This window comes from Arachis duranensis, chromosome 9 (genome assembly GCF_000817695.3).
Source record: "Arachis duranensis cultivar V14167 chromosome 9, aradu.V14167.gnm2.J7QH, whole genome shotgun sequence".
Lineage (NCBI taxonomy): Eukaryota > Viridiplantae > Streptophyta > Magnoliopsida > Fabales > Fabaceae > Arachis > Arachis duranensis.
In genome coordinates, this window is record NC_029780.3 from 19,848,134 (window position 1) to 19,859,414 (window position 11,281).

General features: G+C 32.8%; 1 pseudogene; it reads right to left on the reverse strand.

The window, feature by feature from the left end:
• Positions 1-7,241: 7,241 nt before the first annotated feature.
• Positions 7,242-11,281, reverse strand: part of LOC107465033 (phosphomevalonate kinase, peroxisomal-like) — a 10,513-nt pseudogene continuing 6,473 nt past the window's right edge.

An 11,281-nucleotide genomic window follows, 5' to 3' on the forward strand; every position in this document is an offset into this window, starting at 1 on the left:
AATAATAGTATTTTAATCATTTTTTATAATAGAAATATTATAATTATTTTTTATAAAAAAATTATTAATTTAAATTGGTTAAAAATGTAATTTATTAATTTTTTGGCCAAATTAATTTGTCTGATCTAAATTTGACAAAATTAATACAGTTTAATCATTATATGTATTGAATTTTAATTACTAAAAAATATTCTTTTAAAAAAATATTTTAAACGTCTTTATCTGAGTGATTCGCATTTTTTATTAATTACTATTTTATTAGTTTAGCTCATATCTCCATAAAAAATGATGTTTTTCTTTTTCTTTTATTTAATTAAATAAATTGATTGATATCGCTTTTGAATATTTTTCCCAATTTTAATTTGTATAAAATAAAAAAATAAAAATAGAATAAGAGATTGATAAATTTTGTTAAAGATAAAGACGATATTAATCAAACATTAGGAGTACTTTTAGTTCTAATGTTTGTAGATTTGTACACCATAGAACCGTGTTATGTATTTTTAAATTTTGTCTATTATGAAATGAGGTTGTTTCTCAATGGGTTAAGATAGATTGTTATGAAATGAGGTTGTTTCCCAATTGGTTAGGATAGATTGTTTCATTAAAAAGTTGTGTAGATACCTCTTTTTATATACACTTGATATCTACCTTGTTAGTAAATATTGTTGGAAATTCTACTACTTCTTTAATCCCGAAATCATCAATATTAAATTATTAAAAAAATATTTAAGAATAGAAATGTATCTAAATTTGTAAACATAACTAAAAAAATTTAATTATTTAATTTTTTTCAATTAAAATTTTTTGTATTTTTGATAGAATTGAATCATAATTTTTCTAATAAAAAAACTGCAAAAACGATTTTGATGTGTTTAGAGATGGCAATACCACCCGAACTCGCGGGTATCTATTCTGTCCCTACCCGCTCGGGGCGAGTAATTACCCGCCCCGTACCGGAGCGAATTTTTAGTGAGGTTGGATTTTAATAATTATAGGAGCGGGGCGGATACCCGCAAAGACGGGTTAGGGTTCAACGTTTTACTACCCGCGAGTAGAAGCGGGGCGGGTTCTATGCGGGTTGTTGTACGGCGGACGGGATCGGGTAGAGCAAAAGCCCACCCCTACCCGCCCCGTTGCCACCCCTGGATGTGTTAGAAGTCAAAACCCCAAAGTTACTATTTATATTTGAATATATGACACCCATTAAATCCTAAAGGCAAATAAAATAATATTTCTGATTTTATTTTCATTTAATTTTAAGTTAAAAGTAATAATGAATTATTCTATTAGCATTTATAATAATAAATGAGATCAACTATACAAGACATATAATATGAAATAGCTTAATTTGCGATTATAATTAATATATGTATTGCCCATTGCATAAATAGATTAAGAAATAATAATTTTCTAAATTTTTTTCATTTGGGCTATACATATACATTATTCTTGAGATAATCACTTATAAACTTTATGCGTGCATCTAAATGCTATTTCCTTGATTAGTTCAACAATTTGATCCGTCTTATATATTAGTTATGAAATTATAACAGCTTTTAATATATTAGTGTCGCGACAAAATCACGATGATCACCATACTAATATACTCAACGATAGATCAAATTTGGATAAGAAAATTCAAAATTTACATGCAAAAATAATCTCATGCATACCTATTTTTAATTGGTCTAACTTTAATAAACTTTATGAGATCACAAATCAAAATGAAAACAAAATTGAATACTTTATTTCGTAAATTTGTCTAAACTATATGAGCATCCAAATGCACATTTTCACTGAAACAAAATATCATAAAATATATGATATCCATATAAATAGTTTTCACATAAAAGATTTCGGATGTTTGTTTTTTACTAATCAAATATGCATTTATTTGTGGAGTTTGTGCTAACTTATTCACAAAATTCTTAAACACTCTAAATTTTTTTTGTTTAACAAAAAATTTAAAATATTAAATTATTAACACATTATCATAAAATAACTCAAGTGGCTTTTCAATTTTATTTTCGTAATTCGTGACAAGTATTTGTAGTCACGAAAATAGATACCTCTTTTAAAGGTGTTCTATATTCAAGTATTTTAGTAGAAAGAATAATAAGTGTTTTCTCAACACCTTTTCAAAAAATTCTTCCAATGAATATATAAATATACCTGTAGTGGATCAAATTACCTAGACATTAATAAAATCAGAACCTGAATATTAAATGATTTTTAACTTTAGTTTCTGACTTCATATGTGTGAATATGTAATGTTTTACTATAATAAAATTTGTTTATCTACTATTTAGTGAATAGTGATTCATTCTTAACTCACTTAAATATCTGCCAAATATGCCAATAATGTAACACCTTACCACACACAGAGCTTTACGCTTTAGTCGTAAAATAGAGGTGGTGTGGTATTACGACCTGTAAAATAAAATATATAAACGTATGGTAGTTGAAAAGAAGTAATATACAAGGAGTCTTGGATAGTAAAAGGGAAATCACAAAATTAAAAGCGCAATGCTCGAAAAATAAGGTTACTTGCATACGAAGAAAGTTAAAGTACATAAACATACATATATAGAAAGTGAGAATAGAAGGTCAAGGGTACAAAATAGCCAAGCTCCTAACTCAGCCTGTGAAGTTAAGGCTGGCCAGAGAGTATATATATACATACATATAGAAATTCATAACAAAAAATACATAAAAGTAACCCTAGTTCTCCATAGACCTCTATGAGGTGCAAAGGTAAAACATATATACATAAGGAGAGTCTATACATATAGATATAACAAAATAGAATAAAAATTAAAATTCCAAAAAGCCCATTTCACTGTAGAGAACTCCCGATGCCTAGCGAGGTGCCTCTTAACCTGCATCTGAAAACCACATATACTTGTATGGAATGAGAACCAGGGATTCTAAGCATGGTAAATGTGCCGCATACATAAGATATAAGGTCCCGAGAAAGTCAGAGGCAATCCTAGAACTCCGACACTCAGACTATAAAACTTAAAGAACTAAAACAGAAATCATAAATTAGGTGGTCCTCTAAGATTCTAAACTTAACCAAAACCGTACTGAAACCCTCAAATCTTCCGTCTTTCCTCCAATCCTCCAATACCAGTGAAACCATACAAACAAACAAGTAGACAATGGCAAACACAGGTAAAATACAAGTACTGCAGATAGCAAATATGGCAATTAAATATGGTAATTCACAAAGGCAAGCCCAATTAATGCACAATCAAATAAAACAAATATATGCATATGATGTATGCCTGTCTTATGGCTATTGATATCAACTGTCAGTTACATAGCCAGTCCGACATGTCCTAGTAAATAACTGTGGATATTCCCTCTGTACATGCATTCCTAAGCTCAAAATTTAACAATGCAAAGAATCTCAAGCTCACATGGGAGAAACAACACCCTAAGCTCAATAATATCCATGGGAAGGATCCCAAGCTGACATGGGAAAAGCAACACCTCAAGCTCAATAATATATATATACATGCCCATGGAAAAATCCAAAAAGTTAAAGTGTCCGGTCATATCTTACGTATAGAAGGTCAACGAATGTCTTAAACTTTATTCAATCATAATTATGTTTCATCATTTATTCATTTATTAGCTCATATATGCATCTCTGGCATACTCACAACCGCACCTCCTCAATAAATCGTAATGATTTAACAATCAGTCATATTTCATTATTCTCAATATTGCCTTATTTTCTTAATGGCCTCAACCATTACTTTCGTCATCTTATCAACTAAAGTACCTCCTTTTCTAACTTCACCTCATCACTAAACATACAACTATGATTTAGGGGCTAAAAGAGTAAAAATAGAGGTTTAGAGGTTTAAAATTAGGTTTTAAAATATAAAAATTTACCTTGCTGAAAAACAGGGGCGTCGCGTACGCGTGGACGATCTCGCATATGCGGGAGCTTGTTTTGCCTTGCTCGCGTATGCGAAATGCCAAATCCGAAAGGGTTGGTCGTGTCGCGTGCAGGTGGTCGCGTATGCAACCCCTTAAAGTCACTGCTCGCATACGCATGCACTTTACTCGCGTATGCAAGATGCCAAACCCAAAAAGGTTGGTCGCGTCACGTGCAGGTGGTCGTGTACGCAAGTTCTGCAGAAAGGGTAAAAATGTTAAATGTTGCAGAATTTCAGTTTTGCATACCGAACTTCCGATGTGCATAACTTTCTCATTTTAAAATATTTTCATCTGTTCTTCGAACGGCATAAACTTGACAGACCTAATTTTGATATAAGTTTCAAAAAGATTGGAGATCCGGAAGCCGAGTTATGACTCATCAAAATTCGACCAAAAATCATATTTTTCACAAAATCCTGAAACCTCCAATTTCATAAAAACATAACTCATAATCATATTGACACAACAATACCCTGTACCAAAACATACCCAAACACAGTTCCACACTCTACCACCACCAATCATACCTCATTTTTGAATACATATCATTCCAACATATTCGATCATACCAACACAATTATTAACATTCATATATCCACATTAAATATTTTTATTTATCACCATCAAAAATCATCATTCATCAATCGTTTCACCACATCAACCACATTCATATCATAAAACCATTAAATCTATCATGCCTTATCAACTCAACAAACATTGTTAACTAAAACTATCAATCAAGCTCAAAAAGTCATAATTCAACTTATCCTAGGTCGTCTAACCTAAGTTTTCACAAGACATTATATATTAAATACGAGAAACCAAAATCATACCTTGACCGATTTTTTCGTATAACCTAAAGACACCACCAATTAGCATAAAACTTAGTCCCAAGAATTCTCAACCTCGAAGATGATAGCACCCAAAGCCCACCAAGCATCCAATATTTACAACTATGCTCCAATTTACATATATGCTCTACCTAAATCACTTTGCCACATCCATATACAAAATTTCAAAATCCAAACACATATAAACAAGGGATTGACTAGGGTTGATGATCCTTACTTTGTATGTGCCTCAATTAAATAAAAACCCACTAATTCCTCAAGTCAATTTGATCCTAAAACATTCAATTAACCAAAAATTTCAACTCCCAAAATCAGAAAATTTTCAAATTGGAGAAGAGAAAATAGAAAATAAAAATGTGGTTTTCTTATCTCATAATGTACTGGGTTTTATAGAGCTCGTCACTGTGGACGCGTGGCCGCAAACGATGCGACGATCAGAGTTCGAAGCGAGAAATTATGTGGAATTGATTGTGGTGTTAGAGTTGGAAGTTCTTCTTCCTCCTTCCGTTTCTTTGTGCAGCGTGAAACATCAATTGAGGAGCCCATATGATTAAGTGGAGTTGGGTTTGGTTTGGGCCCAATATGGGTCCGATTTGGTCCGTTTAGTCTAATTTTGGATCAAATTCTTTAAAATTAGTGTAAAATTTTTTATTCTAATTAAGTCTATTTCAACCAACTTGGGTTGGTCGAGTGGTCAGCTCACTCGTCTGCTTAAGAAAGTGTCGGGAGTTCGAACCACACCTTGTGCATGCAGCAACCCATTGGCCAGTGGCAGACCCTTAAATGGAGCTCAGATCCGCGACGAATTAGTCCTTAACATGTCGGGTTGGGGGATATCGTTTGGGTAAACCAAAAAAAATAAGTCTATCTCATTAAACCATAAAATTTAAGTTTTTATTTTTTAAATAATAATTAATTTATTGACTAATTATTTATTAATTTTTTGAATTTTATAAATAATGTATACAATAACTGTAAGTGTACAAATTTATTATCTATCAAACTACTACTGAAGCATAATAAACCTTATGCACTTTTGAACTTTATAACTTTCTTGAGGCACCTAATGAGACTATACTTGTCTCTCTTAGAGTTGATTATATAACGTTATTTACAATTCTGCATACCATTGACATTCAAAAATAGTAAAAATATACTTACTCCCACTGAAGTAATATAAATCATCAATGACAGAAATTTTAATTTAATTACCAAAAAAATTATATTTAAAAAATAGTCTAACATTGACAGATACAATTTTAAAGCAAAATAATATATTCACACAAGTTACATATCATATAATGGTGGGTCCATCACAAATACCTAACACAACATTAATATTTAGTCTTTGAAAATAAATATTAATTTTTAAGTGGTATTTTAATACAGTAATCAAACATTGATAATAAAACATGTCAAACAATAAGTTTATCTTTTGACAAATTTATTGTTTACATGAAACCAAATAAATATCACATATTTATTATCACAAATGCGCATATATTTTGGTCAAGTACAGAATTTTCTTTGGGTCGATCTGTACTCGTATAAACTACGCACACATAAATTCATTTAGTGCAACTTACTAAATATTCTCAACAATTTTATGTCAAACAATAAGCCTATCTTTGGATTTACTCATTGTTCACATTAAAACATGAGAATTATACCTATTTATTACCACATATTTTTTTTATCAATTGGTCAAATACCAACCTTTCTTCGGGCTGATTAGTGGATGCATAATTAAATATAAAATAAAATAAAGTTCAATGTTTATTATTTGGCCAAATAATAAACTTCTTTTAGCCAGTTCACAACTAGAAAATGGATAAATACAGACAGATTTACAGACAGATTTAGTCTTTATTACAGACGGATTTTTGGTCACCTACGAAATTACCGACAGATTTTGTCCCTCTGTAAAAGTTCCGTCGAAAATTATTTACCGACGGATTTTTTCCGTCGAAAAACTACCGACGGATTTTTACTAGTTGCCGACGGATTTTTTCTCTGTAAATTCTCCCTCCATTTCTTGAAGGCGACAAACTTAATTCGTCTGTAATTACAGACAAATTTTCAGACAGATTTTTCGTCTGTAATTACAGGCAGATATTCAGACGGATTTTCTGTCTGTAATTACAGGTAATTTTTCAGACGGATTTTCCGTCTGTAACTACAGACAGATTTTCAGACGAATTTTTCGTTTGTAATTACAGACGAATTTTCTGACAAATTTTTCGTTTGTAATTTAAACTTTGGAAAATCATGATTACAGATAGAAAATCCGTCTGTAAGGTAAAATAGAATTTTTTTTACTTTTTCTAATTACAAAATAAACTTGTTTTCATACAAAATAAATATAAATTTAATACAAATTTTTATCTAATTTATATTCGAATATTTATAATATTTCAAAAAATAAACAAACTCATCGTATTAAAAATAAACAATATTTACAATAAATTATTCAATATGAATTGAAGATACAGCTGAAGTGATTTCATTTGTTCTAGGGTCAGCACTTTCTAAAGAAACGCCACAAGGATCTTCTTTAACCAAAAGGGCAAGAACATTGAGTGAGCTCCATGTTTTTGTCACATTGCTGCTTGAATCTCCCAAAGTAACAGCAAAGATAGCATCAAATCCTCCTGCTCCTGAAACTCCAGCCAACAACACTCCTTCCAAGTTCAGTGTAGCATCTAAAAGTTTTGTTTGTGATTATGGTTCAATCTGCATGAATTATAAATCAATGAAAGGAACTTACAGGAACACCTGCAGCCTCACCCGTTAGGCGCATATGATATCTAATCCCAAGCATAGCTTCTTTTGCACCTAGCAATGCTTTAATAACTGCTTCCTTGTTGGGTTCAGAAGCTTGCTCTATCCACTGCGAGAATTGGATTTTCAACATCAGCACAAGAAGAAAAGCAAGAACATGAGAGCCTGAAGTGTAGTCTCAAGAACATGATATCACATATGTGCATTAGAAATTCAGTCACACCACTTGAAACTGAAAATCAGGCAAACAGTAAAGTTGGATATATAATCTCTTTCAAACCCATCAAAAGTCAACTTAATTGTATAAGTCTAATAGTAAAGATGTCCTATCTCATTAAAATAACTAATAAACAGGAATGTAGAAATTTAATCTAATGCAAGGCATACCATAAGGCCAAAATGTTCTAGTTATTTAACAGTGAGTATTATCAATCAGTTTACTCTACATCCACAGGAGTAAAAATTCTAATTTTGATGTTACTTCCATTAATTAAACAACCACAAATGATTTGAAAGAAATACCTTTTCTGATCTGAGCTTGTTGCAGCTATTAATCACAGATTTATATGCATCACATTGTTCCTTTGCTAATTTACTCAAAAAGTTCAGTTGAATTTCTAACTGCGAATTCGCCTCTGACAATTTTCTCCATGTGTCCAGGGATTTCTGAGGGTCAGACTTTTGCCATTTTTTTACAGCACCAACCATTGATGGCATAGATGAACCACCAGTTCCTGGTTCTCTTAGTAACTAAAAAATGATATATAGTCAGAATATTAATCAATAGACTTCATATTCTTCTGATAAGAAAGTCATTCAACCTAAAGTAAAAGGAAAATGTGGGGGTATAAGAGATTTAAATTGCTTACCAGAGTCATCAAAGGTGGTAAAGAGAACTCAGTCCTCTCATGGTCCAAGTTTCCATTCAGAATGTCACTGATAACTTCTGGTGCATGCAATGCTTGTGCTGCAACCTACAATGTCAGCAAAACAATGTCTAGTCACTGTAAGAGATAACCAATAGAAGATCCTAACATGTTTAGCAACTGGAATGACAAACTAAAATGATGGGGCTAGTAGCAAGAATTAGAGAGCTCAAGTTTTGTTGTACATCAAGGAAAACTAATGTTCTTGTAATTGAGTATATTTAGGCCAAACAAATCAGGAGAGTCATTCATATCAGTTACATATTTAGACGATAAATATTCATAATACCAGCATGACCAGTTGAAATGCATATATATATATATATATATATATATTAGATTTACAACTTTTATTTGTGTTCATGTCTTTGTCATTCTCAGAAGTTTAATTGAAGACCAAAGAAGAATGTAAGAGAATGGAAATCTTAAATTTACCTGAACAAGGGCATCAGGTTGAGACTCAAATATAACCAAGAGTACTCCCAATGGACATGATATTTTCTCCAAGATGAGTTTATCAGCTAGCTGAACAAAGAATGTATAAATAGTGAAAACTAATGCTGATTGTTTAACAGTAAAATATATGGTCTGATAACATTTTCTTTGTAAAGGGAGTGATATTCTTTTTCTTAGATCAAGAATCAAGATCAGAGAACATGAGTTACAAAATTGTATAGTTTAACCACATGAAAAAAGAAAAATTACTAAATCAGTTCAATATCATAGAGCCAATTATTATTTTACTTATCACTTACCATTTCAGTTTCTTTAACAAAAAGGATAAAATAATTAATGCATGAGGATTAATACAAAGAATAAGGAGGATAAGAGACCCTCCTTCAAATAAAAGGGAAGGGATTTTGACAAAAGTGGAAATACGCATCATTTTTTTCCCTGTAGCATTACATGCACTATGAGCTACTATAGATAGCTTTACATAAATGATCATTATGTTTATTTCAAAGTGAAAAAGTGTATTTGCAGGTCACCTCATATCCATAGACTGGTTTAAATGCTGTGTTAAAAGAAGAGGGGGAGGACAATCAAGGATAATATGTTGCAAATAGCTTCTTAAAGTAATCTATCTAATTCAATTCTATTTTTTTTCTAACTCAGGACCACAACTTAGTTTGTCGAAATTGTGCTTCTATCAAAGGTCAACCCAAAAATCAAATGACTATAACAAGTTCTCCATAGAAAAGTTCTTTTCAATGGAATATATCAACGAAAGACAGCTTCAAATTCTGCACACCTAGTTATGATCACCGGGGTGCCAGCATAAGCAGCACAAACGACAACATTAACTTTAACAGTCATGCCACCCTTGCCCAATCTTGACTTATCTCCAAAAGTAATTTCTCCTTGATGTTTCTCTTTCACATATGTGTGAATTAGCTTCGATTTCAGATCACTTGGAGGACCACTATAAAGGCCCTCAACATCACTCAATAAAACGAGGAGGTCGGCTTTAAGTTCAAGAGCTAATAGACCTGCCAAACTGTCATTGTCCTAGAAAATACCAAATGAATCCTGCACATAGTGCTTACAATTAAAATTAATTACACATTTGTTCAAGGCCACAACTTCATAGAAATGGTCTTGATGCACCCTTGAGATGAATCTTTCCATCTCCCATGACTCGGAGGTGGAAGCTTTTGCCTTCCCTTTCCTCTTTCTAGAGGTTTCTCCGGCCTTGGATGCCATAAATGGTTATGGAAAAACAAAAAGCAATGCTTTTACCACACCAAACTTAAAATGTTTGCTCGTCCTCGAGCAAAAGAAGAAAGAAGAGAGTAGAAGAAGAAGAAATGAGGAGAAAGGGAATGGCTCTGTGTTTGGCCAAAGGGGGGAGAATTGGTGTTTAAGTTGTGTGAAAATGAAGGAGTGAAGGAGGGTTTATATAGGAGAGGGGAAGGGTAGGGTTCGGCCATTTGAGGGTGGGTTTGGGTGGGAAAGTGGTTTGAATTTGAATGGTGAGGTAGGTGTAAACGCTGGGCTGGTGCCCATTTCTGGCGTTTAACGCTAATTTCTTGCCCTTTTCTGGCGTTTAATGCCAGTCTGGTGCCCCTTTCTGGCGTTAAACGCCCAGAATGGTGCCAGACTGGGCGTTAAACGCCCATCTGCTAACCTCACTGGCATTTAAACGCCAGTAGGTGCGTCCTCCAGGGTGTGCTGTTTTTCTTCCTGTTTTTCATTCTGTTTTTGCTTTTTTCATTGATTTTGTGACTTCTCATGATCATCAACCTACAAAAAAATAAAATAACAAAAGAAGATAGATAAAATATAACATTGGGTTGCAGATAAAATAACAAAAGAAAATAGTTAATTATAAAACATTGGGTTGCCTCCCAACAAGCGCTTCTTTAATGTCATTAGCTTGACAGAGGACTCTCATGGAGCCTCAGAAATGCTCAGAGCTATGTTGGAACCTCCCAACACCAAACTTAGAGTTTGAATGTGGGGGTTCAACACCAAACTTAGATTTTGGTTGTGGCCTTCCAACACCAAACTTAGAGTTTGACTGTGGGGCTCTGTTTGGCTCTGTTTTGAGAGAAGCTCTTCATGCTTCCTCTCCATGGTGACAAAGGGATATCCTTGGGCCTTAAACACCAAGGATTCTTCATTCACTTGAATGATCAACTCTCTTCTATCAACATCAATCACAGCCTTTGCTGTGGCTAGGAAGGGTCTGCCAAGGATGATGGATTCATCCATACATTTCCCAGTCTCTAGGACTATGAAATCAGTAGGGATGTAATGGTCTTCAAC